The following is a 25402-nucleotide window of genomic DNA, read 5'->3' as shown; positions in this document are numbered from 1 at the left end:
AAACAGGAAGCTTGGAAATCCGTGTCTCTTTGCCATCCAAGTCACAAGACCCTAAGCCTGAAAGGGGGTTGAGGGCTATTTGGTCTTGTTGACCTGTGAAAAGAAACCACGGAATAAGAATATACAGGAGACTGTCCGGAGACTTGAACTTATTAGTACCACTCGGATACCACTCTGATGAAATAAGAAAAAATTCATTTCCCTCAATAATATTGGAAAGCTCATAATATTGAGCATGGTACTCGCACGCATCCTTATTATAACTAAGGAACAAATTGTTACAAGTCCACTATTTGTGGACTAAAATCACTACATTTTCAATCCATATATCCAGCATAGAAGCAGTGAGTAAGCCAGACTATATTTCCCCGCTTCATATTTTACGAATTATTGTGTAGTATCGATACATGCATGAGGAAATGTAATGAACAATGGGTAGAGGAACGACGTCACAGCACATTTCCACGGAAACCACGCTTAGTATTGTCGTACATCTATATAAGGAGAGACGCTGGGGAGCTTAGGCAGAGAGTCAGAGACAGGTCACTGAGAGCGGACAGCATGCTGCAGCATGCGAACGAATTTTGACGACGCCGCCGCCGTGTACAAGTCGCTGGAGGAGCAAAGGCCGAGGATTTGGCGGCGTCGATGTTGTTTGCGAACGTTACAAAGGTATGCCGTGGTGTGTGAGCACGTACGAGCTCCCACCACTCGCAGTGATCTCTTGCTCATGTATTCTCTCTTGTTTTTCAGAGACTTGCATGTGTTAACGACGCCGTGTACAAGTCGCCGGAAGCGCAAAAGCATAGGAAACGGCGTCGAAGCAGTTACGAACGATACGAAGGTATGCGTGGTTTATGAGCATGTACGAGCTCCCACCATTCGGTAAGCTTTTGCTCATGTACTCTTCTTTTCTCAGAGCCTTGGATTTATCTGAGTATGACGAAGAAATCATCGCAGTGCAAGCCGCTGGAAGTGCAAAAGCTGAGGAGGTGGTGACGTCGACGTTATTTTCGAACGGTTGGAAGGTATGTCATGGTGTCTTGAGTACAGAAAAGCTCCCCCGACTCAGTTAACTCTTCTTCACGATTGGTTTCTTTTTTTTTCCAGAGCACTGCAGTTATTTGAGGACGATATCAACGCGGCTTGTACCAGTCGGTATAAGCGCAAACGCAGAGCTGGCGGTGACGAAACTGCGAACGATACCATGGAGTCTTAGCACTCAGGAGATCCACGATTCCCGAGAAACTTTTGCTCATATATTCACTTTCTTTTTCAGAGTTTTGGATTTATCTGAATTCGACGACGACGACGCTGTTGCGTACAGGTCGCTGGAAGCACAAAAGCTGAAGAAGAGGCGGCGCCGAAGCTGTCTGCAAACGACACGAAAGTACATCGTAGCATCTGGCAGCTCTGACCTTTAGAAGACTCGAAAAACGTGGGGACGGCGGAGGAGCACTCTGTACCTGACGAGCTTTGAAGATAGCGTGTGCGCTCTGAATCTGTGGATTCAATATTAATTCAGTCATAAATAAAATAAATCTGATATAAGCAAAATGATTTTGTTCTAACTGCTATAGTGATAGACATGTGAAAGACATACTAATTTGTCTCACCATATAGTGATAGACATGTGAAAGACATACTAGTTTGTCTCACCAGGGACGCAAAAGTATAACCTCACGCTCAAATACATAGAGATCGTACAAAAAATAAGTTGATATAAGGAAATGGCATTGGTTCTGTCTGCATTAGCGGTAGACGGATGGAAAGTATACCGGTACAAGGCTAGCTAGCCCATATAGAGCCTGTGAATTCTACTGCAGTTCCTGTATACGCTACGCCACACTAACCTATTATCCAACGAGACAGAGCTAATGCAAATTTCTGCTTCACAACGAATGATCCCTGACACACAATACTTGGAATATGTGAACACTGAACTGTCGAGCGTTTCATGTAGATGAGTACAGGCGTGCCGCCTCTCCTAACGTGGATCAAGTAGTAACTGCCTTTGACAACGCATGCGTCGAAGAAAATAGGCACAATTGTCGGCAAATACAAGTTACGAAAGGCACATAGAGTGGAGCTCACTCATCTACATCTACATCTACATGGTTACTCTGCAATTCAAATTTACGGGCCTGGCAGAGGGTTCATCGAGCCATTTTCATACTACTACTCTACCAATCCACTCTCGAATGGTGCGTGGGAAAAAGGAACACCTAAATATTTCCGTTCGAGCTCTGATTTATTTTATTATATTCTTTTTTTCCTACGTATTTGGGCGTCAACAAAATATTTACGCATTCTGAAGAGAGTATTGGTGATTGAAATTTTGTAAATAGATCTCGGCACAAAGAAAACCACCTTTGTTTCAGTGACTGCCACCCCAACTCGCGTATCGTATCAGTGACACACTTACCCCTATTGCGCGATAACACGAAACGAGCTGCCCTTCTTTGCACTTTTTCGGTGTCCTCCGTCAATCGTAGAGGACGGACAAGTGTAATGTAGGCTGTCTCTTTAGCCACTCAATGCTGCTGCTCACACAGAATCGTGGAGTCAGTAGTACTAACTAGCAGAGCGCCGTCACAACAAGAGAGTTTTATTGATAGAGGTGATGAGGCACTATGGTATCACAAGACTAACCACCAAGTAAACAAATCTTCCTAAAGAGGATTATGGTAAATCAGGCGTATGGAATAGCAGCACCTACTATACGCTTAGGAGAAGACATTGTGCAGATACAGTGCAGCACATCCCTGCACAGCAAAGATACAGCTTTCGGATGCATCACAGAAAATTCCTCGTTACAGTTTTTCGGTTCCGCTTTGATCAAGGTAGATTCATGCAGCACCTCTGCCGTCTACGATGAACAAACACCTGTACTTACACGCTGCGGAAGAGAACAGTGAACATATCATTTTCAGGTGCCACTGCATTGCCATGCGGCAATCAGTTTACTGTATATCACCCAGATGTAATTAAAAATTGTGAATGCCTATATATAAGCAAACCAGAACTCTCCCCACAAAATCTAAACCCAGCTTAGTACAATGCGTTGCCTATACAGAGGCACTCACGATTCTTAATTACATCTGCACGACGTATTGCCCTAAGAGCAATAGTCCACTCTGCCGTCAAAGTGACCAAACGTTACTTCGTAAACAAAGCGTGTTTGCAGATTACGGGAGCTTGTACCATGTGATGACATCTGCCCTTCCTATTAAACCGAAAGTAACCAGATAAATAGATCTAATACTAATTGGTGGATAATATATTAATTATTTCTAAGTTCTAGGCGACTGATGACCTCAGACGTTAAGTAGCATAGTGCTCAGAGCCATTTGAACCATTTTCTCCACTCCAGTTCAATCAAACTAGACAAGTGTGTTAGTTGCCTAAATAAGGGCGCTTATGGCCTTTCATCCCGATCCGTCATGAGAAGAACATCGGCGACAGACACAAATTTACCTCCTTTCCCTGCCTCCCTCACCCCCTCTCCCAACCTCCACTGTGTATGGTGGTTGTTACTTCGTAGCGTAGCAGGTTATGGCATTAGGAAGCGGGTAGAGAAAGGATGAAAGCTTCTATTAGGAAGACTCAGATTAAATTAGTGATCCTTAAAAGCGCCAGTAATATTATTAAAGGCCGGCCGGAGTGGCCGAGCGGTTCTAGGCGCCTCAGTCCGGAACCACGCGACCACTACGGTCGCAGGATCGAATCCTGCCTCGGGCATGGATGTGCGTGATGTCCCTAGGTTAGTTAGGTTTAAGTAGTTCTAAGTTCTAGGGGACTGATGACCTCAGCTGTTAAGTCCCATAGTGCTCAGAGCCATTTGATCCATTTGAATATTATTAAATTTCCTTATCACATCATATTACAAGGAACCACGAGAGGTAGTACTTTTACAGAACATGGATATAGATGTTTAAAATGAAACATCTTATTTTGTGAAACATACTGATGTGATAGAACAAAATGAAAATAATTTTCGGAATTGTGTTGATCCTATGACATACGTTTTTGGGAAATCATTTGCAGAAAATTTTCAAAACGCAGGCTTGTGTAATCTTCCTCGCGCAACACAAAGGACCTAACAGAATCCCATTGCAACGCGTAAGTTTAAAATTGGGCTCGAAGATGCGTACATCATTTCTGTGTAGGGGTGAAAGAGCATGTCACCCTGTGACGTCACCCGCGGCCTCGAAGACGCTTCGAACAGCAAGGTGTCGCGACATGCGAAAAAAGGCCATAGCTCTCAAGTTCACGTTACATGTAAGGTGGGTTAATGATGTCACACTGGCACCGCCCCCGGACCTGTTTGCTATGTGACCTTTGTCAGTTTCCCAAGGATGGTACCCCTTCTCTCTTTTATCGTCGGACATTTGCTGCTCTATGCGCACAAATGAAGGATACCACATTTATTTACACTTACGCCCCAAAAACATCATTCGGTGTTGGGAGTGCCTATATTGTTGGCGACACCCCTAACCGATTTCGGCTTCCCGACCGGTGTTCAGTTTTTACTGCGCAGCTTTACGCTGTTCTCTAGGCTGTGCAATAAATCCGTCGCCATCAGCGGATAAGTATATTATATGTCCAGATTCTCTCAGCTCTCTCCTCAGTCTCCAAGCTCTCTACCCTGTCCACCCTCTTGTCCACCGGATTCAGGACTGCCTCCACTCGCTCCACTTGGGGAGCGTCTCTGTGGCGTTCCTCTGAATCCCAGGACACGATGGTACCCGTGGAGACCAGGCGGCCGATATAGCGGCCAAGGCTTCAGTCTCTCTTCTTCAACCTGCTATTCGCATGTTTCCCTTCGCCCATCTACAGAATGTTATATGTCGTCGTGTTGCTCTTTTATTGCACGCACATTGATTTACACCTCCCAGTAATAAATTGCGGGACGTGAAAGCTCTTCCCTGTGCTTGGATCTCTTCCTCCCGAACTCGTCGTCGGGAGGAGGTACTTTTAACTAGACTCCGGATAGGGCACTGTCTTTTAAGCCATCGACATCTTTTAAGTGGCGATCCTCCCCCCCTTTGACCCCATTGCTCTCAACTGTGGACGGTGCGACACGTATTACTTGAGTGCCTCTAGTTTACTCCGCTACGCGCCCGTCTACAGCTGTCGCCTGATATATCTTCCATTTTAGCAGATGACACGCGCTCAGCCGATCGCGTTCTCGAGTTTATTAGTGTCAGTGAGATGACGTCAGTCATTTGAAGCTCTTTTTGGGGACAAACAACCCCTCCTTCTATAGTGGTTTTCTAAGCTCTCCCTGTGTTTTTTAGTTTCCCCTCTTTCTTGAGTTTCGCTCCCATTGCTGCTGATTTCCAATTTGGTTTTTTTTCCCTTTTACTAGGCTACAGACCGGGAGCTAATGACTGTAGCAGTTTTACGCCCCAAAACCATAACAAACAAAAACTGACACCAAATATGACTGCGATTTGGCTCAATGCCACCATGGACGTGACACACGATGGGAATGTCGTCACATCCCCCTGCTAACCACAATGCATCCTTGTGTTGACGCCACAGCAGGAGGACAGAATGACGACACTCAGCGTGGAAAGCACGCAGTTTTCTGATGAGTGGTGGAGGAAAACATTTCAGATACACCGTCGATTAAGACAAACGTGGAAAAGGCCTCAGGCAGTGGCATAAAGAGCGTCAATGAAGCCACTTCTTTTATATGGGCGTTGATTCCTGCATATTTCACGGTCGAAAACGACAGTTCGTTGTGTGATGAGCAACAGGACGACGGTCTTGACAGTACTGGACGCTGCTGATACACCTAGACGTTTCAACCACTCTCTAAGGACATTTCTCTAAGTACTTAGTGGGGCTGCATTCCCACTGAACGTGATTGCAATTTTTGATCTCGTATAAAGGTTGGAGCCACTAGGAACCGTTTAAAATTACTTGGGAAGTTTGAACGTTATCCGAAACAGGCAAAAATGTGCTCATTTCACTCATGGCTGTGGCATGACCACGGACGGATGCATCATTGACAGATGTATGAATACAATAGCAAAGGGTGTGTCTAAGAGTACATCCCTGCCACTCCCCCACCGCCACCCCAGGTTTGACAATGTCCTTCGTGGCATGCACCCAACATGCGCGTGGATCAGCCCCAGATCCCTGCAGGGAGGTAACTGGCATTGCACGGGTGTAAAATAGTTGGCTGCCTGCAGGCGCCTTGGGCTACTTTCTCTGTGACGGCACATTTTAAAAATTATCAATGAATGTGTGAGAGTCCCCTGAAAAGATTGGTAAACTATACGGTCTTAGAGGAACCCTTTACCATTGTATTCAAGCATGTGTTAGTGTTAGACCCCACTGTGACCACGCCATAGGAGAGGGTGAAACAGGAAGGCTGAAAAAGCATTACCACACTTCGCTGCTTCGGATCAGGTTGAAATTACGTCAAATGATTTTGAAGAGTTCTTATTGGTTCCAACTTGTGCACGATAGCAAAAATACATCACAGACATTTTGCTTCAGCACATATGTCAGACAGTAAATCCTCAAGCACGTATACATGTCATTGTAAGGATAAGTCTTTTCTCTGTATGAATACAGTAACACCATACGAGTGTGGAGCTCTGTGCATTGTGAAATAGTGTACATTATGTAAATAGTTACTAATGTTAACATTCTTCACATAAATTGTCACAAATTAATGTTCTAACATGCTGTTTACATGCGAACTAATGTCGTTGGCGCGAAAATACATTCACAAGTCAGAGTATCTGTGCATGTATCACAGAGAGTATATTTGGGCGACAACAATTATGAGCTTCATATCATAGCATCTTTTTACACCTATTGACAACATACAGCAGTGTAGGTGACGATATAGGTGAAGGGAGCTATGATAGGAAAATCTATCTATCAGAGAGTAGCGTAAAAATATTTATGTTATCTCTTCAAAAGGTCTCACACTCACACAGAAACATGGCAACAGAAATCTTACGTATTACTTTGTTTGTCTTTACATTACCATTACCCTTGAACGCCACAGTTCCAGGAGACACTTATCCCTAGCAGTCTACAACCACTCACCTCTTCATGTTTCAAAATGGTTAGTCTGATGTGGCTAAAGAGCGGCAAATTGTATCCATTGATAGCTCACACCCCTGTCCATGTGGGGCACGAGGTATGAAATAAAAAGAAAGAAAAAAAATTCAAATTTAAACTGATGAACAATACAGAGGACACAAAATTCCCGTCAATCATACAACCAAAAATTGGACCACAACAAATTTGAGCAATACGTCACAAGACGCTACCTCCTAAATATGTATTTTCCAAATTTGTTACGCTGCCCTGTTGGCTGTATCATTGGCGAGTGTTTTGTGCCTTCTTTCTTTTTTCACGAGGTGCAAAGTATATACAAACAAAGTAATACGTAACATTTCTGTTGCCATGTTATGTATGAGTATCCACGTCAGTGTGACAAGTCTGTCGGAACAGAAATCACATATCAATATAAACCGGAAGGCGGATCTAGGTACTTTCTGCGCGTGTGCACCATATCATCCGAACTCATGCAGCACTTATCGAAAGCTATGAGCAGTGGGATAATGGATGGGGTGCCACTTGCGCGTGACAGGTTGAGAATTTAGGGGGACAGGAAGCGTGTCCAGATGGCCGAGTCGGTGAAATTTACAGGTATAAAGAAGAGGAGCGAGTCACGGTCGGACATAATTTTTTAACGTTTACCAGTGAGTTATTTTGTTTCCTATAGGTAGCTGAATTCGATTTCTCGTAATATTGTACTCCTTACGGCAGCTGTATGAAATGGATGTCAGTGTCTCAGAATGTTGTAAGTGGATGCTCTGATGTAGAGCATCTCGTTGTCATGTTGTATGGCCTCTCCTTAGTTGTCTCCCAGCCATGTAGGGTTGCAGGTCTTAAGCATATAATTCTTGAGGGTAGTTTTGTTCTGTCGTTGAAACTACAAAAATGCGTGATTTTTTTCGCCAGACGTGGACGCTTTATTGAAGTAAAGCATTATCAGTGGCCTGTAATTATTTAGATTTTGATTTTCTTTTTGATCGAAAAACAGTATGTTAAGAATAGGATGATTTGTACTTACGGTGATTTTGGGTTGATTTCTCGCTTACAGAGGGAAATGCCGTCTACTAGCACATGGTTGTTTTTCTGCGTTAGACACTGATAATTTTGGTAAATTTTTAGTTGTTCTGCAGCACTATGCATTTATTATGTTTTTCACAACACATTTTTATGTGCACGACCGTACTGTGTTTATTATTGTACTTCTAAGTATGTGTTGTGGTTTATGTTTTGTAGTGTTGCCAGCGTAACCTTTCCACTGCTTTGCCTTTGGCTTACAACTTTTCTTAATTACCAGACTATTGAATATGTGTAATTTTATGTAATTATGTTTCAGTGTATTTATGTACTGTGTAAGAGTAGGGAAGGAATATCTATCGAGGGTTTTTTGTGTAGGAGAGGGAGAACCCATGATGAGTGGTCATAAGTGTATAGCAGTGTGATGGAATGCGAGCTGGAGGGGAAGGTGAGGAGCGAGAAGTGAAATGAAATGCGTGGAGGTCGGGGGGCGGGGGGGGGGGGGGGGAGGATTAGTCTAAAGGGCTGGCGGCCGCCGTACCGCGCCCTTACTGAAGATTTCCTATTGAGACTCATAATATACTAATTTGTATAGGTTGTCAATTAATAACAAGATCGGTACATATGTGGCTCTAAGTGCGGCCTACAGTCTCATTATTGGCTACCAGAGCCCTAGTTTGTTGCTCTACAGTATACGTTTAATGTTTCATTGGAGTACTTAGATATCGTTTGGCATGCGACGTCTCTTGGTTAAATGTTTTTTTTATTGTACTTAACATGTGCATTTCACATGAGAGAGTGTAATTTACTTGCACTGATCGGAGGTGTGAACATTTTTGACCAATTTATAAATACTTACATTTCAGCAAGAACTTCATTCCAGCTGCTACTTGATTTTTCTTTATCTTACATCCTAGCTTGTTCTATTTATGACTTTTGTATCGTCCTTTATTGCCGCGGTATTCTGAAAATAATATATCGAAACGCATCACAATATATAAATTTGTTTGCAACCATGACGTCTCCAAGAAGCTATTACATGTCTTAAATGTCTGACAGGGGGTTCATCGAACCACTTTCACACTCTTCGTCTACCTTTCTACTCACGAACAGCTTTTGTGGGAAAAACGTACACTTAAATATTTCCATGCGACCTCTGAGTTCTCTTATTTTGTTACGATGATCAATTATCCCTACGTACATGAGAGTCAACGGAATGTCTTAGCATTTAAAGAAATAAGCAGGAGATGAAAATTTCGTGAGAATATCTTATAGCAACTAAGAAAAAGACCTTTAATGAGTACCACCACAATTCACGCGTCATATCTGTGACACTCTTTCCCCTTTTCTCCTGTTACTACCCAACTTTCACCTTTATCTATGGTCTCAGTCAATTATCTTTGGTAACGACCAGATAACGAACAGCAGTATTCTAGTATAGAACGGACAAGCTTAGTGCAGGCAGTTTCTTTAGAGAGTTTGTTGCATCTCTGGTTCGCCTGCCCCGAAACATGACCTATGTGGTCGTTCCAATTTAGGTTTTTCGTAATTGTATTACCTAGGGAATACAGTTGCGAAGAGCTAGATATTTTTTTCAACTGACAGCTTTAGATTTGTGAAATTTATCGTATAACCGAAATTTAGCAGATTCCTTTCAGTACTCTTCTAGATGGCTTCACAATTTTCAATATTTAGAGTCATTTTCCTCTATTGACACCATACTGATTCTTTTCTAAATCATTTTATAATTGGTTTTGGTCTTATGATTACCTTAGAAACAAATTAAGAGAGCTGCTCAGATTGTCTCCTAAACTATTTAAATAAATTAGTAACAGCAGAGAGTCAATAACATTTTCTCGGACTACGCCAGATATCACTTCCGTTTTACTCGATGACTTTCCGCCAATTAATACGAACTGTGTCATTTCTAACATGAAATGGCGAAGGAAGTTCCGGAGCAGGGATGATAATCCCTAGGTAAGTAGTCTGATTAGAAGACGCTTGTGAGGAGCAGTATCAAAAGCTACCTGGAAATTTTGAAATATTGGGTCTGTTTGATATACCCTGCAAAAGTATTCATTACTTAGAGCGAATAAAGAACTAGTTGCGTTTCAAAAGAAGTGTATTTTATGAATCCATGTTATGTATCACAGTTTGGTTCAAGTTAGATCATAATGTTCGAACATAGTATATTATTCAGACTCCTACTGCTAATTTACGACAACGTACAGGTCTATAATTCACTGGATAACTGTTGTTTCCTTTCTTGAGAACTGGTGTCCTTTGTACAACTTCCCAGTCCTTTGGTACGAATCTTTTATCGAGCGAGCAGTTGTATGTGACTGGTAAGTATGGACCTATTACATCAGCATATTCCGAAATACCCTGTTTGGTACACAGTCATGACCTGGAGACTGGCCTTTATTAAGTGATATAAGCTGTTCCGCTATAATGAGGATATCTGCTTCTAAGTTACTCATTGCCGATTGCTCTTGATCTGTATTTGAGAACATTAACTTCGTCTTCTTTGGTGGAAGTACAGAGTGATTATAATTGAAGTTAAACTTCAAACCACTGTAGAAATAACGCCACTGGTTAGATGGCGTCGAATTGGGACGGAATATTATTGGAGAAGGGAAGGGGGAAAACGTATGGCAGAAGGAAAATAAACAGTTAAAAAACGTAGCAATAGATGGAGCTGTAAGCATCATAATTTAATAGTGATCGGCTACAGATGACAAATGAATCATTCAACAATGCCTAAGGTGTACGTTTGACGCTAAGCAAACTGTGCTACTCAGTGTGCATGGGGTACAGGTGTGCTGCTGTTACTTACGTAAGACCATCTACCACGCCAAGGTCATATCACATCGCCTGGGAAAAATCGGTTTTTAATTGTCCTGAGCCCAAAAACAACATAAAAAGCATCAACCACATCGGTTTTTGACTGTCCTGAGGCCAAAAACCGCATAAAAAGCATCAGTCAAAATCAAATCGAATTATTAATTAAGCAGAAATCGAGTAACAGTATGTTCCACAACTGATCGAAGTGTTTCCGGGGTCACGTTCAGAATGTGTTGTGCAATGCGTGCCTTCAATTCAACTAAGTTTTCAATCGGCACATTGAACACAACGTTTTTCAGATAGCCCCACAGCCAGAAGTCTCACTGATCAAGGTCAGGTGATCGGGACGGCCAGGCTGTAGGGAAATGGCGGCTGATAATTCACCAGTTACTTAACTGGACTTTCAATGTGCGGAGGTGCCCCATCTTGCATAAAAATTATCCCATCCACATATCCACGGTGTTGGAGAGCTGGAATGACATCGTTGCGCAAAAGACACTCTTAGCGCATACCAGTGACGGTACAGGTAACAGGACCGGAAGCACCGGTCTCTTCGAAAAAATATGGCCCTATGATAAATTATGCCGTAAATCCGCACCACACACTGACCTCTTCAGGATGAAGTGCTACTGGTAGATTTGCTTCTGGATTTTCCTTTGCCAATACTCGACAATTTGTGTATTGGCATATTCTGTCAGGTGGAAATGGGCTTCGTCGGTAAACAAAATCGTGCACCATTGATCATTGTCCATTTCCATGCGAGCAAGAAATTTTGTAGCAGAGATGTCTCTTGCTGGAAGGTCAACAGGAAGCAACTCGTGGACATGGGTAATTTTGAATGGATAGCAAAGAAGGATGTTTCGTAGGATTTTACGCACCGTGCTCACGGATATTGCCAATGTTTGGGCAATTCCCTGTGTACTACACGTTTGCAAACTACTACTCGTCTGCTCCTGCATTGCTGTGGCCACTGCTTCCACTGAAGTCGAATCAAGTCGTGTCCTCCCTCTTCCAGGTTGCGCACCAAATGAACCCGTATTTTCGAATTTCCGAATCATTTTCTCCAGACCCACGGCAGTCATCGGACCAACGCCGTTTTTCAAACCCTTCAGTGTCCGGAACTTCTGTAGAGCAACGTTTACACCGCCATCATTCTTGTAACACAGCTTTACAAGCAGAGCGCAATCCTGCATTGAGACAGTCATGGCGAACGTGTCAGACGCGAAGGGAGGTAAAGCCGTGTACTGGCGTGTTTATACCAACTTAAATGGGTCGTGCTCATGACAGGTAATTTCATTTACCTATTATGACACATACACCACCATCTATTGATCAATTTTCACACTATTTATTTTCTTCTGCCATGCGCTTTTCCCATTCTCCGATAATATTCCGCTCCAATTTGATGTCATTCTCATCAGTGGTGTTATTTCTACAGCGTTTTCAAAGTTTAAATTTAATTATGATCACCCCGTATTTCAGAAAGCGTACTTAGTAACTCTGCTTCAGTGACACCGTCACCGGTAACATAGCCCATCGCTATACCACAGTGAAGTTACCGATTTTATTTTACCACCGGTAAGCTTTGTATACTGCTAGAATATCTCTGGATTTTCCGTCAGTTTTCGGAAACACAGTTTCGTTACGCAAACTGCACAAAATTTCGAGATTCTGCAGAACTTTGCCAATCATGGGGATTTTGCGTTATTTTAAATTTGTCACTTTTTTCCGTTACTTCTGCAACAGTGTTTTGTATACCATGGGGGACCAGTTCCGTCTATTATTTATTTCTATTAAAATCACCCCAATGAAACTGTCTCTCCGAAGGACAATGTTCCAAAAATTTCTCTAATTATTATTAATTTTTTTGAATAAATCTCCCAGTATCTGTTGACAATATTTCGTCTAATTCAAGCCACATCAGGTCTACGCTCTGGAGGAATGGAGACTGTCTCTAAGGAAGTGATCACGCAAATTTTTACCTGTTCCTCTGTTTTAAATAGATAAACTTTCCGCTTATATTTCTTCGGTGTGGGTGTCTCGGTACACTGATCTTTTGATCACTAGCCACCAGGAGAGTGGCGAGTTACTTTCTTTCTTGCATTATTTCATAGTTTAGTTCTTAAATTCCTTGAGTGTTTGTGTATTTAAGAGAGATAGTATCGCGTTTTAGTAACTCTGTAGTGCCGCTGCCGCTTGTCTAGAACAACCAGTGCCCGCTGTAGATAACTGAATCAGGTGCAAGGCTCCAATTATGAACCAACAGGAGATTAGAGAGTTATTTATTTAACTGTTTTCCTTTGTGCTTTTGTAGTTTAGTTAGCTGAATAACCAACGTTCCAGTCTTCTATTAGTCCATCTCACTTCCACCCCAGCTCTCAGTCCAACTCGTCCACACCTCCACACCCATTCCAGCGACTCCTGCCACTCCTTGTGTCCATCACCTCCTTCCATCTCTCCATCTGCTCCTCCCTTCTCTGTGCATCTGCTGCTTCCCTCTCTGCCCATCTCCTTCTTCCTCCCTCTCTTAGTCCTTCTTCTCTCCTGTCTGCGTCCATCTTCTCCTCCCTCCTCTGGACCACTCCCTCTCTGTATGCATTTCCTCCTGCCCCTTTCTATGTCCATCTTCTGCTCCTCCTCCTCTCTCTATGTTATCACGCTCATCCTAATAGGGGGCCGGTGGTTCTTACCCCCGCAGTATTTCTTTGTAGATCATAACGTATATGTGTACCAAATTTGGTTGAAATCGTTGTAGGGGTTTAGGACGAGTCATTTCAATCGTGGCTTTGCCCGTGTACACACATCTCAAATATATTTCATATGTATTTAACGTATTTCACTCATATTTGTACACGTATTTCGCCTGAATTTAGCGAATTTCACCCCGCTGTTTGATTTCCGCGCTGCTCCATGCTTACGACATATCTGCTGAATTATGTGTTCTAGAATGATATAATTTTGCAGTCACATCCAGTGGTAAATTGCGACTACTGCCTGCCCACTGTGTTGTGAATAGAGTTATAGGTAATGACGTACTAATTTAAACGTTATGCATGATCTGATATTTTTTTCATGCATCTCGGTGTTCATAGCGTCATATCACCTGAACTACGTGTCGTATAAAGATATAATTTGGCTCAATATACGTAGCAGTAAAGAAGTAATAAATTGAATGTCATGCTTCATCCGGCAGATTTACTGCATCGGCAGCGAAAATTTAGTAATCGACAGACTTTCTTCTCTCGTTACTTTATGGGGATCGTCAGTGAGAAGAAGTTTGCTAAAGGTTTGAAACTATAAGTTTGTTGGAAGTCATAAAGTGATCTTACACCTACCCCCTCTGATATATGATTCTTACCCCCCTCCCCCAAGCATCCATGATTCTCGCCGGGGTGATATGGGTGCATATTTTGGGTGGATATTGGTCCAATGATTTAGTGGGAGATACATATACACGTACATCCGTTTTTATTAAATTCCGTGCACTCTTAAATCATTATTAGCAGTATGACATTGCGATCCTCAGTAAAAGTAAAGAAGAATTACAAGATCTGCTGAATGGAATGAACAGTCCAATGAGTACAGAATAGGCACTGAGAGTAAATCGAAGAAAGACGAAGGTACTGAGAAGATGCAGAAATGGGAACAGCGAGAAACGTAAGAACAGGATTAGTGACCACGTAGCAGATGAGGACTACTACGTAGGCAGCAAAATAACCTATGACGGTTGGATGAAGGAGGGCATCAAAAGCCGCCTAGCATTAGCAAAAAGCTCATTTCTGGCCAAGGGAAGTCTACTAGTATCATACTCTCCTCCCGAACAGACCATGGAGAGGTCCAAAGGTACTGACCGGCCGCCGTGTCATCCTCAGTTCATAGGCGTCGCTGTATGCGGATATGGAGGGGCATGTGGTCAGCACACCGCTCTCCCAGCCGTATGTCAGTTTACGAGACCGGAACCGCTACTTCTCAATCAAGTATCTCCTCAGTTTGCCTCACGAGGGCTGAGTGCACCCCGCTTGCCAACAGCGCTCGTCAGACCGGATCGTCACCCACCCAAGTGCTAGCCCAGCCCGCCAACGCTTAACTTTGGTGATCTGACGGGAACCGGTGTTACCGCTGCGGCAAGGCCGTTGGCTACTAGTATCAAAAGTAGACCTTAATACCAGGAAGAAATTTCTGAGGATGTACGTTTGGAGCACAGCGTTGATGGTAGTGAAACATGGACTGTTGGAAAACCTGAAAGGAAGGGAAACAAGGCATTTGAGACGTGGAGCTATAGATGAATGTGGAAAATTTGGTGGACGGATAAGGTGAGGAATGAGGAGGTTCTGCGCAGAGTCGGAAAGGAGTGGAATATATCGAAAATACTGACAAGAAAAAGCGACAGAATCATAGGACATCTATTAAGACATCGGGGAATGACTTGATGGTACTAGAGGGAGGTATAGAGGTCAAAAACTGTAGGGGAAGACAGAGATATGAATACATCCAGCAAGTAATTGAGGACGCATATTGCAAGTGCTACTCTGAGATGAAGAGGTTGGCACAGGAGAAGAATTCGTAGCGGGCCACATCAAACCAATCTGATGACTCATAAACGTAAGATGGATAGGGGATGTAGTTGCTGTGTGCAGATGCCGGAGAGGTAGACCGCAGTTCGCAAACAGCTGAAGACGTGTTCGTTGCTGTCATCTGGCTGTGACTGGTGCCTCAGGGTGTACCGGTGGTGGAGGAAGTGGGGCAGTCAGAGCAGGTGGGTGGCGGCTACTAACGCTTTCGCTTCGCTCGAAGCGGGGGAGTCAATCTCGGCTTTATGGTCGTTCTCCTGTGAGTCTAGATTTTCGAATCCGACAAGAAACTGACATTTAATTCTAAATTTCCGACCCTGCTAACGACGATGGAACACACAAATTGCGTTGCGATTCAATAAATCTTCCTCCAGCCGTGGTGGATGAGAAGGAGGAAGAGAGAGGGCCTTCTAGTGGGTACAGCACTACGTCATGAGAAGTCTACGCAGGGTGTATGACACAGTGTTTGACAATATTAAGACAGATGTCTCTAACCTTTCACCCAGTCCACAAGGCAGAAGATTCCGGTGGTGCACTTCAGTTCAAATAACCAAATACAGTGAAACTCCATCGGAGAGTGGCTAGAATTTTCCAACTTGAAAACCACGTGTTGCTCGTGGGAATATCCCAACAGCCGACAACGAATACCAAATGAGTCAATCTCGGGACTGACTATCAGGCCTTGCTCATTCACCCTGTGACTGGATAGGTGGTCGCATCTTCGGTAGGGTCCAAACAGGTGCACGGGATGTTGCGGCATTGCTAGTTAACGGGAGCTCCAGTGTTAGAGGCATTATGGAGCTCCTTAGGGAGATAGTGTCCAGGTCTGGAAAGACGTCCACTGTGTGCACGTTGCTTCCGCCGAGGGGAAGAGAGATTCATCCGAATATGGGAAGGCCCTATCCGCTGCTGTCGAGGATGTACTCATCCTCATGTTTTGGCCCACGCCGATACCATTGACGCCCGTTGCTTTGACTGTAAGACCATTCTCAGTCGGTACGGATGGCTCGCGGAAATGGAGAGGGGCAAGGCTGAGCGTTCCACATCTCATTAAATATTTCGGACATACACTACTGGCAATTAAAATTTCTACACCAAGAAGAAATGCAGATGATACACGGATATTCATTGGACAAACATATTATACTAGAACTGACATGTGATTACATCTTCACGCAATTTGGGGGCATAGATACTGACAAATCAGTACCCAGAACAACCACCTCTGGCCTTAATAACGGCCTTTATACGTCTGGGCATTGAGTCAAACAGAGCTTGGATGGCGTGTACGAGTACAGCTGCCCATGCAGCTTCAACACGATACCACAGTTCATCAAGAGTAGTGACTGGCGAATTGTGACGAGCCAGTTGCTCGGCCACCATTGACCAGACGTTTCAATTGGTGAGAGATCTGAAGAATGTGCTGGCCAGGGCAGCAGTCGAATATTTTCTGTATCCAGAATGGCCCATACAGGACCTACAACATGCGGTCGTGCATTATCCTGCTGAAATGTAGGGTTTCGCAGGGATCGAATGAAGGGTAGAGCCACGGGTCATAACACATCTGAAATGTAACGTCCACTGTTCAAAGTGCCGTCAATGCGAACAAGAGGTGACCGAGACGTTTAACCAATGGCACCACATACCATCACGCCGGGTGATAGGCCAGTATGGCGATGACGAATACACTCTTCCAATGTGCGTTCAAAGTGATGTCGCCAAACACGGATGCGACCATCATGATGCTGTAAACATAACATGGATTCATCCGAAAAAATGACGTTTTGCTATTCGTGCACCCAGGTTAGTCGTTGAGTGTACATCGCAGGCGCTCCTGTCTGTGATGCAGCGTAAAGGGTAACCGCAGCCATGGTCTCCGAGCTGATAGTCCATGCTGCTGCAAACGTCGTCGAACTGTTCGTGTAGATGGTTGTTGTCTTGCAAACGTCCCCATCTGTTGACTCAGGGATCGAGACGTGGCTGCACGATCCGATACAGCCATGCGGATAAGATGCCTGTCATCTCGGCTGCTAGTGATACGAGGGCGTTGGGACCCAGCACGGCGTTACGTATTACCCTCCTGAACCCACCGATTCCATATTCTGGTAACAGTCATTGGATCTCGACCAACGCGAGCAGCAATGTCGCGATACGATAAACCGCAATCGCGATAGGCTACAATCCGACCTTTATCAAAGCCGGAAACGTGATGCTACACATTTCTCCTCCTTACACGAGGCATCACAACAACGTATCACCAGGCAACGCCGGTCGACTGCTGTTTGTGTATGAGAAATCGGTTGGAAACTTTCCTCATGTCAGCACGTTGTAGGTATCGCCACCGGCGCCAGCCTTGTCTGAATGCTCTGTAAAGCTAGTCATTTGCATATCACAGCATCTTCTTCCTGTCGGTTAAATTTCGCGTCTGTGACACGTCATTTTCGTGGTGTAGCAATTTCAATGGCCAGTAGTGTACTTCCCTCTCATCCAGATCTCGGTTCCGAGCATAATGTGATCGTGATAGCTGTTGGGTGGACAGTAAACGTGGGAAATTCGTTACGAATCCTTTGACAGTTTATAGTCAGAATTCGGATATTCGAAGAGTGTTCACAGTCTACGCAATCTGATTTCGCTCTCCGAGTAGAGACTAGCGAGCATTCATCAGAGGACTTCAAGCAATCGGCTGGCCCAAAAAAAAAAAAAAAAAAAAAACTTTGTGCGCACCACTAGTACTCTTCGTCGTCGTACTCGGAATTGATCTGTGTAATTTGATTGGGAGCTGAGTAGAGAATCTCAGTCAGAGATCGTGTTGATTCTTTGCCCATCTTGGCAGCGGATTTCAAGACCTTCGTTATGGGGTTAAGAACTGTAGGACTCAACTTGTAAGGAGCCTCTTACGTGGGGAAGACATTTTTACCAGTTTTAATAAACTATTGCCTCTTATCAATGTATTCACGACAGTTAGGAAGTGCTGTAGTTCGTAGCTGGCCATGAGTCGAAGAGCATTTCCCATGCTGGCTGGCTAGGTGACGAAGCGACCATATGTCGCGAGTAGCGGGGTGGGGCTCGGCGCTGGACCGTAGCAACAAGCGTCAGCCTGGGAAATATACATGACGGGAAGTACCGCCATCTTGGCGCCAAAGTCACCGATTTAGTTTATCTATATTTAATAATTAAAGACATTTATGACAACATGAATACTAGGAGGAGCCTCTGGACGTTTATCATAATTTTGCCTCGTTAAAATTCACACTCGTTCATTAAAAAATGCATATCTTAGTAATTTCGAACTTGATCGGAAATCCACGAACTGTGACGAAACTAGTGAGAGATACGGACTGCGCGCCAAAGTCGGTAGTCGGCGTTAAGAGCTCTTCCTGTCTTGTTCGATGGTAGCCATTCTCTCGGTCACGAATAGTTAGTGACATGACTGTTTCATTATTGATCTAATAGGAATAAAAGTGATATTACGGCATTCTGAATGTTAATTTCGAGTAAACAGATACCCCAAAGTTGATCGACAGCAATTTCAGATAAGTACCTTCCACCGACAGAGACATACAATGCGCTAATGAAGAATCTGCACAAGACGACATTCACGAGAGCTGCACCGCGCACAGGTAGGAGGAAATCCGACGACACGACCCACCAAGGCGGATCAAGTAAGGTCCGACTTACACGCGCAAATTCCGGGTGGAAATGCTGACCAGTTATACTGTACGTCACATATGGCACCCTCTACGGACTCGCGGATAAGCTGAGTAATAACAGTATCAGTTTAGAAGCGAGGGGATCTTGCAACCTTGATAGGTAGAGGTGCACAACACAGAAGAAGAAGTTACTTGGGTAGCAGAGTACTAGTGGAGTGCAAAGGGGGTTTTTGAGGCTAGCGGATAGTTTGAGGTCGCGTGAAGAATGCTCGCTAATCTGTACTCAGAGAGTGAAATCAGACTGCGTTGACAGAAAACACTCTTCGAATATAAAAATTCTGACAATAAACTGCCGAAGGATTCGTAACAAGTTGCCCACATTTACCGCCCACCCAACAGTCGTCACGATCACATTATGCTCGTAACCTAGAGTTGGGCGACATCGAAGTAGCTCCGTAATATTAAACGAGCAGTGGAACGCTTATCGATAAGAGAGGTTAGGCGTCATTGGTAGGGGAGTGTTCATTGCAGTCAACAAAAGTATTTTGTCTTTCGAGGTCAAAATCGAGTCTGACAGTAAAGTTTCCCGGGCGCGAGTAATCGGCCAACGTGAAGTTACTCATCAGATTTCTGCTGACCACATGATTCCGCCGCAACGGATGTACTATCTTTCAAAGAAAGTCTACGCTTACTAATGGCAATGTACCCAGATCATACAACATTTGTCGGAGGTGACTTAAGCATATCGAGTATAGAAAGGGAGTCTATCGATTCATTGTAGATGGTGAGGACAGACAGTTTCGAAAAATAGTTCTTGACTGTTTTTTCGGAAGCTGTCTTGAGCAGTTATTTGACGACCCATAAGCAGTGGAAACAATTCAGGTCTTGTAACTACAAACTGGCTTGACCTGGTTGAGCCGGCCAGAGTGGCCGAGATGGTCTAGGCGCTTCAGTCTGAAACCGCGCGACCGCTGCGGCCGCAGGTTCGAATCCTGCCTCGGGCATGGATGTGTGTGATGTCCTTAGGTTAGTTAGGTTTCAGTAGTTCTATGTTGTAGGGAACTGATGACCTCAGAAGTGAAGTCCCATAGTGCTCAGAGCCATTTGACCTGGTTCATAGTTCCTGTATAGAGACCGGGAAAAGTGATCATGACGCATAATACAGACTACCGTTACTACAATAGAATCCTTCAAGAAGGCTAGTAGAGCTTTTATGCTAGCTAGAGCAGATTGAAGTTGTTAGCATGCTTCATAGACAGTGAATGAGCACCATTTATTTCCAATATGATGGACATAGAAGAACGATGGATCTAGTTTAAACTCTAAAAATCGTGCTCTGGGGAAATATGTAGTAAATAATTGGATTAAGGACGGGAAGGACCCTCTGAATTTCCAATCTCCACCAGATCTGATTAAAGGAAGATGTCGAAGAAGTTCAGTAGCTTTCTGGCAGATTTATTGATAGTACGTGAATATTACGGAGCACGAAGACAAGAAACGTTTTGCCACGCCTTATAGACATGAAAATATATTTTTATTTCGTGTTTCATGCTCAGTGAACTAAAGCGGTAGAAATAGACGCCCTTTTCGCAGAATGTACTGACGAAATTTGGAGAACTGGCATTCGAGGCTGACAGCAGAGCGATTCTGCTGCCGCCAACGTACTCTGCGATGTTTCCACAAACCCGTGACGTCTAATAGTCGTGTAGGGAGTAAAGCGCAAATTTTTGTCGGTGAACTAACGACTGACTAAAAGATCTATAGTAATTTAATGCAGGACAGTGTAAGAATACTCTTCACCACCAATTTGTCTATGACAATATTATGCGCTGTTTTATTTTATTATTCCAATCTCAGTACCATGACAAAAGAATATTTCCACTCCAGGTAGAAATGAACATATAACTTTTATTTCTTGTTTCATATACGGAGAGCTTTCTCCTATGATCGCCGTCGATGGAAGTAGGACCATTTTCGGCAATTACTGTAACTGTGCCAGGAACTGCTAACCCTAATGGAAAAACAAGTCCTGAGTACGTTATTGCATATTTGTGGTTTTATTTCATAATTTTTGCTGAATTGATACGTATGTTATATACGAAGACAATTACGGCATTTTACTAACTCTTTTGACGTAAAGTCGACTTTAATAGATCATTATGTAGTAGTATTCCCGACGGTCAGTAATCAATTTAGAAAACTTGCGTTTTACAATATTTAATTTGGTTCAATGAAATAAAGTAGCCTTTTTATATGTTTGTATATTGGTGGCGCTACAGAATGCATTAATATAAAAAAAAAAAAAAATGGTTCAAATGGCTGTGAGCACTATGGGACTTAACATCTGTGGTCATCAGTCCCCTAGAACTTAGAACTACTTAAACCTAACCAACATAAGGACATCACACACATCCATGTCCGAGGCAGGATTCGAACCTGCGACCGTAGCAGCCGCGCGGTTCCGGACTGCGCGCCTAGAACCGCTAGACCACCGCGCCCGGCCATTAATATCACCGACAGCGCTCTGCGCTCTCGCTAAGAGACTCTGTGGCTGGTCAGACTCGCAGTTAGAAGTTAATAGCACTGGAAGTGTTATGTGAGCGCGAGCGGACGATTTGCACGTGTGTCAGTCATAAAGATTTAGTATTCGTTGGACATGAATTGTAAAATGATGATTGATGTATCTGCTGATGTTCGTAATATGGAATCATTGACGATTATATAATTTTTAGAACTGAATGTCTCATGATTAAGGTAAAATATGATAAATACATTGTTTGCTCTGCAATAAAATCTTTCCTTTGCTAACCATATGCGCATTAGTAGCTAGAGACTTTCGTAGTTAGAACCTTTTTATTTAGCTGGCTGTAGTTGCTGCTTGCTGTATTTGCTGTAGATAGTGTCACGAAGATTCTCTGTGAGGTAAGTGTAGGAAATTGTTCAGGGCCATTCTTTTGTGTTGACTATTTGAGCAGTCAGATTGCGATATCCTTGTATATTGTTGGCTATAAATGAATTGAATAAATTTGAGCTGTATTTGTCAGGGAAAATTCTGCAGGCCATTGTTGAAATGATAAAAACAAATAAAGAGACAGTACGTTCAGTTCCACTCAGCAGTTTAAGAAGGTGCAGTAAGCATTCAGCAATTTAAGTTTCACGTTTTCAGTTATTTCAGTTTAAGGAAAACGATAACAATATGTAAGTTTTATTAGCGCTGCATGACATTTGTCTCGGTACTTGCATTGTCTGCACCATTCACTTTCGTACGTCGCTTTATTTCAGTGATACTTTACTGTCTCCATCCTCCCTAATCAGCACCTTCCTTCAAAAATTGGGCTCAAACAGGTGCGCAATCTTCTTTCCAAACTTGGTACTAGTTCGTCAATGAAGATAGCACGCGCATATGATTCTATATTCATTCCTTGCTGCTGTTTCCCCGCCTACCACGTCGCTGTTTTTGTGTGTATTACCAATTACTACTGAATTAAATTAGAATTATATTAACATCTTCAGCTGCTGACGGGCGTTGATATATATCAACGAGGGACAGGTGAATATGTGTGCCCCGACTGGGACTCGAACCCGGGATATGTGTGCATCACCACAGGTCATGGCCAGTATTGCAAAAAATATACCGGCCATGACCTTCTTCTTCTGTGCGGATGCACATATATTCCCCAAACTCTTACGGGACTTGGTGAGCATGTTTTCCACTAGTAATGAGTGTGTTGGGGTGGGACACTACGAATGTAGTGTGTGGACATACAAGGTGAGAATGTGGATCTCGTGGGAGGCGTGCGCGAGATAGTCCCTGCAGTCACACTGCGCTCTGTGCCCTCGGTGGCTCAGCTGGATAGAGCGTCTGCCATATAAGCAGGAGATCCCGAGTTCGAGTCTCGGTCGGGGCACACATTTTCACCTGTACCCGTTGATATATATCAAAGGCCGTCAGCAGCTGGAGGTACTAACATAATTCCAATTTCGTTGTAGACTTCAACAGGTCATCAATGGTGTCCGAAAGAACAGACAGCATATACATATAAATATATAATTACTACTGATGTCGAATAATTCATTTATTCATGCCGCTACTCGCTGTCACGATTTTTGTTGCAAATACTGTTTGCATCCACACTGCCTTTCAGTCCACATTGTGCGAGCTACATCTACATCCACATTTATACTCCGCAAGCCACCCAACGGTGTGTGGCGAAGGGCACTTTACGTGCCACTGTCATTACCTCCCTTTCCCGTTCCAGTCATGTATGGTTCGCGAGAAGAACGACTGCCGTAAAGCCTCCGTGCGCGCTCGAATCTCTCTAATTTTACATTCGTGATCTCCTCGGGAGGTATAAGTAAGGGGAAGCAATATATTCGATACCTCATTCAGAATCGCACCCTCTCGAAACCTGGACAGCAAGCTACACTGCGATGCAGATGGCCTCTCTTGCAGAGTCTGCCACTTGAGTTTGCTAAACATCTCCGTAACGCTAACACGATTACCAAATAACCCTGTGACGAAACGCGCCGCTCCACTTTGGATCTTCTCTATCTCCTCTGTCAACCCGAACTGGTACGGATCCCACACTGATGAGCAGTACACAAGTATAGGTCGAACGAGTGTTTTGTAAGTCACCTCCTTTGTTGATGGACTACATTTTCTAAGGACTCTCCCAATGAATCTCAACCTCTCACACACCTTGCCAACAATTGATTTTGTATGATCATTCCACTTTAAATCGTTCCGCACGCATACTCCCAGATATTTTACAGAAGTAACTGCTTCCAGTGTTTGTTCCACTATCGTTGTCTAATAATTACTGATACCCTGCCAGTAGAGGGAGACCAAGAGATGAATACACTAAGCAGATTCAGAAGGATGTAGGCTGCAGTAGGTACTGGGAGATGAAGAAGCTTGCACAGGATAGAGTAGCATGGAGAGCTGCATCAACCAGTCTCAGGGCTGAAGACCACAACAAAAACAACCCTGCCAGTTAGAATTGCCTTCTGCAGTTTCCCGGTCATCGTACATGACTGTTATTTCTTTCTTGTTTGAGTTGCTCCACTACTTATTTACTGTCTCTTACTCTCTGAGCACCAGCGTGAACTGTTTGATCTCTTACGGCTTTTTCTTTTTCTAGTTATTCCTCTCTGTTCAATGGTTTCCGATGAGTTCCTGACGTGCACTCGGTTCACGAAAAATGTGACTTCATTCCCAGGCCTGTTTCCTTCGTAACAGGGTCATACTTCACTACAGTAATCGATCTTCTTTCCCATATTCGCCTTCCTCAGTTTTGCCTCTCTGTCTGCCTCTTCTCTGGTACACATTTTTTGTCTTTCTCAGTTTTATATTTCTCGTTCTTCAAAAACGAAACTGTCATAAAATTCGGTTCAATGAAACGATGGTTTTCTCCAGTTGATCTTTACTTGCTTTTACGTATCACTTAAATGTACGTGCAATGTCGCTGATGAAGGGATTAGAATGTATGTAATAAACATTAGGTCTAGGAACACTTAGATACAAATCTTGAACTGTAATGATTGATTTCAGCATTTGTCTCAGGAAGATAAAACTTAGTGCCAAATTCCAAAAAAATATTTTTCTTAGAACTAAAGTCCGTATAAACTCATCGGTCTCAATAATTCAGAAACTAACTTCGTCTTTCTCTGGCAGACAACAAATTAATCGGTAAAATTCCTGTGGAAATGGAAATGAGCGTTTGGCGTCATTGGCCGGGAGGCCCCTTACGGGGCAGGTCCGGCAGCCTTGGTGCAGGTCTTATTACATTTGACGCCACATTGGGCGACCTGCGCCCCGTATGGGGATGAAATGATGATGAAGAGATGATGAAGACAACACAACACCAAGACCCTGAGCGGAGAAAAACTCCGACACAGTCGGGAATCGAACCCGGGCCCGTAGGACGACAATCCGTCACGCTGAGCACTTTTATTTTTCTTTCTTTTTCTCATTCTGTTCGATACAGTTCGTTGCGTTTGGTCTACGCGGACGTCACAAGACATCCGTTCAAGTTGCTCTCCGTTATCGGGGCAGACGGTTAAATTCCTGTAATTTTGATGAGGAAGAGAAAAAAAGTTATTGAGCTACAGTGTCACTTAAAACTCAGTATCAGTGATAAAGCTCTTAATTTCAGAGGCTTAAGTTAGTACAACCCTAATAATTTATTCAAATAAGAAGGTGAAGTTAATCAAACTCTTGCCCGATTTGTG

At 43.5% G+C, this 25402-nt stretch overlaps 1 protein-coding gene and 1 non-coding gene across 2 annotated transcripts in view; both read left to right on the top strand.

Moving 5' to 3' along the window:
* The window catches only part of LOC126459342 (acid sphingomyelinase-like phosphodiesterase 3a), a 586475-nt gene that overhangs the window by 309392 nt on the left and 251681 nt on the right, over positions 1-25402 (top strand). The window lies entirely within an intron of this gene.
* Trnai-uau (transfer RNA isoleucine (anticodon UAU)) lies at positions 23005-23079 on the top strand. The gene has a single exon. It is a non-coding gene; the product is annotated as a tRNA-Ile (tRNA).

The sequence above is a fragment of the Schistocerca serialis genome, chromosome 1 (assembly GCF_023864345.2).
Source record: "Schistocerca serialis cubense isolate TAMUIC-IGC-003099 chromosome 1, iqSchSeri2.2, whole genome shotgun sequence".
Lineage (NCBI taxonomy): Eukaryota > Metazoa > Arthropoda > Insecta > Orthoptera > Acrididae > Schistocerca > Schistocerca serialis.
This window is presented reverse-complemented; position numbering and strand designations above follow the sequence as displayed.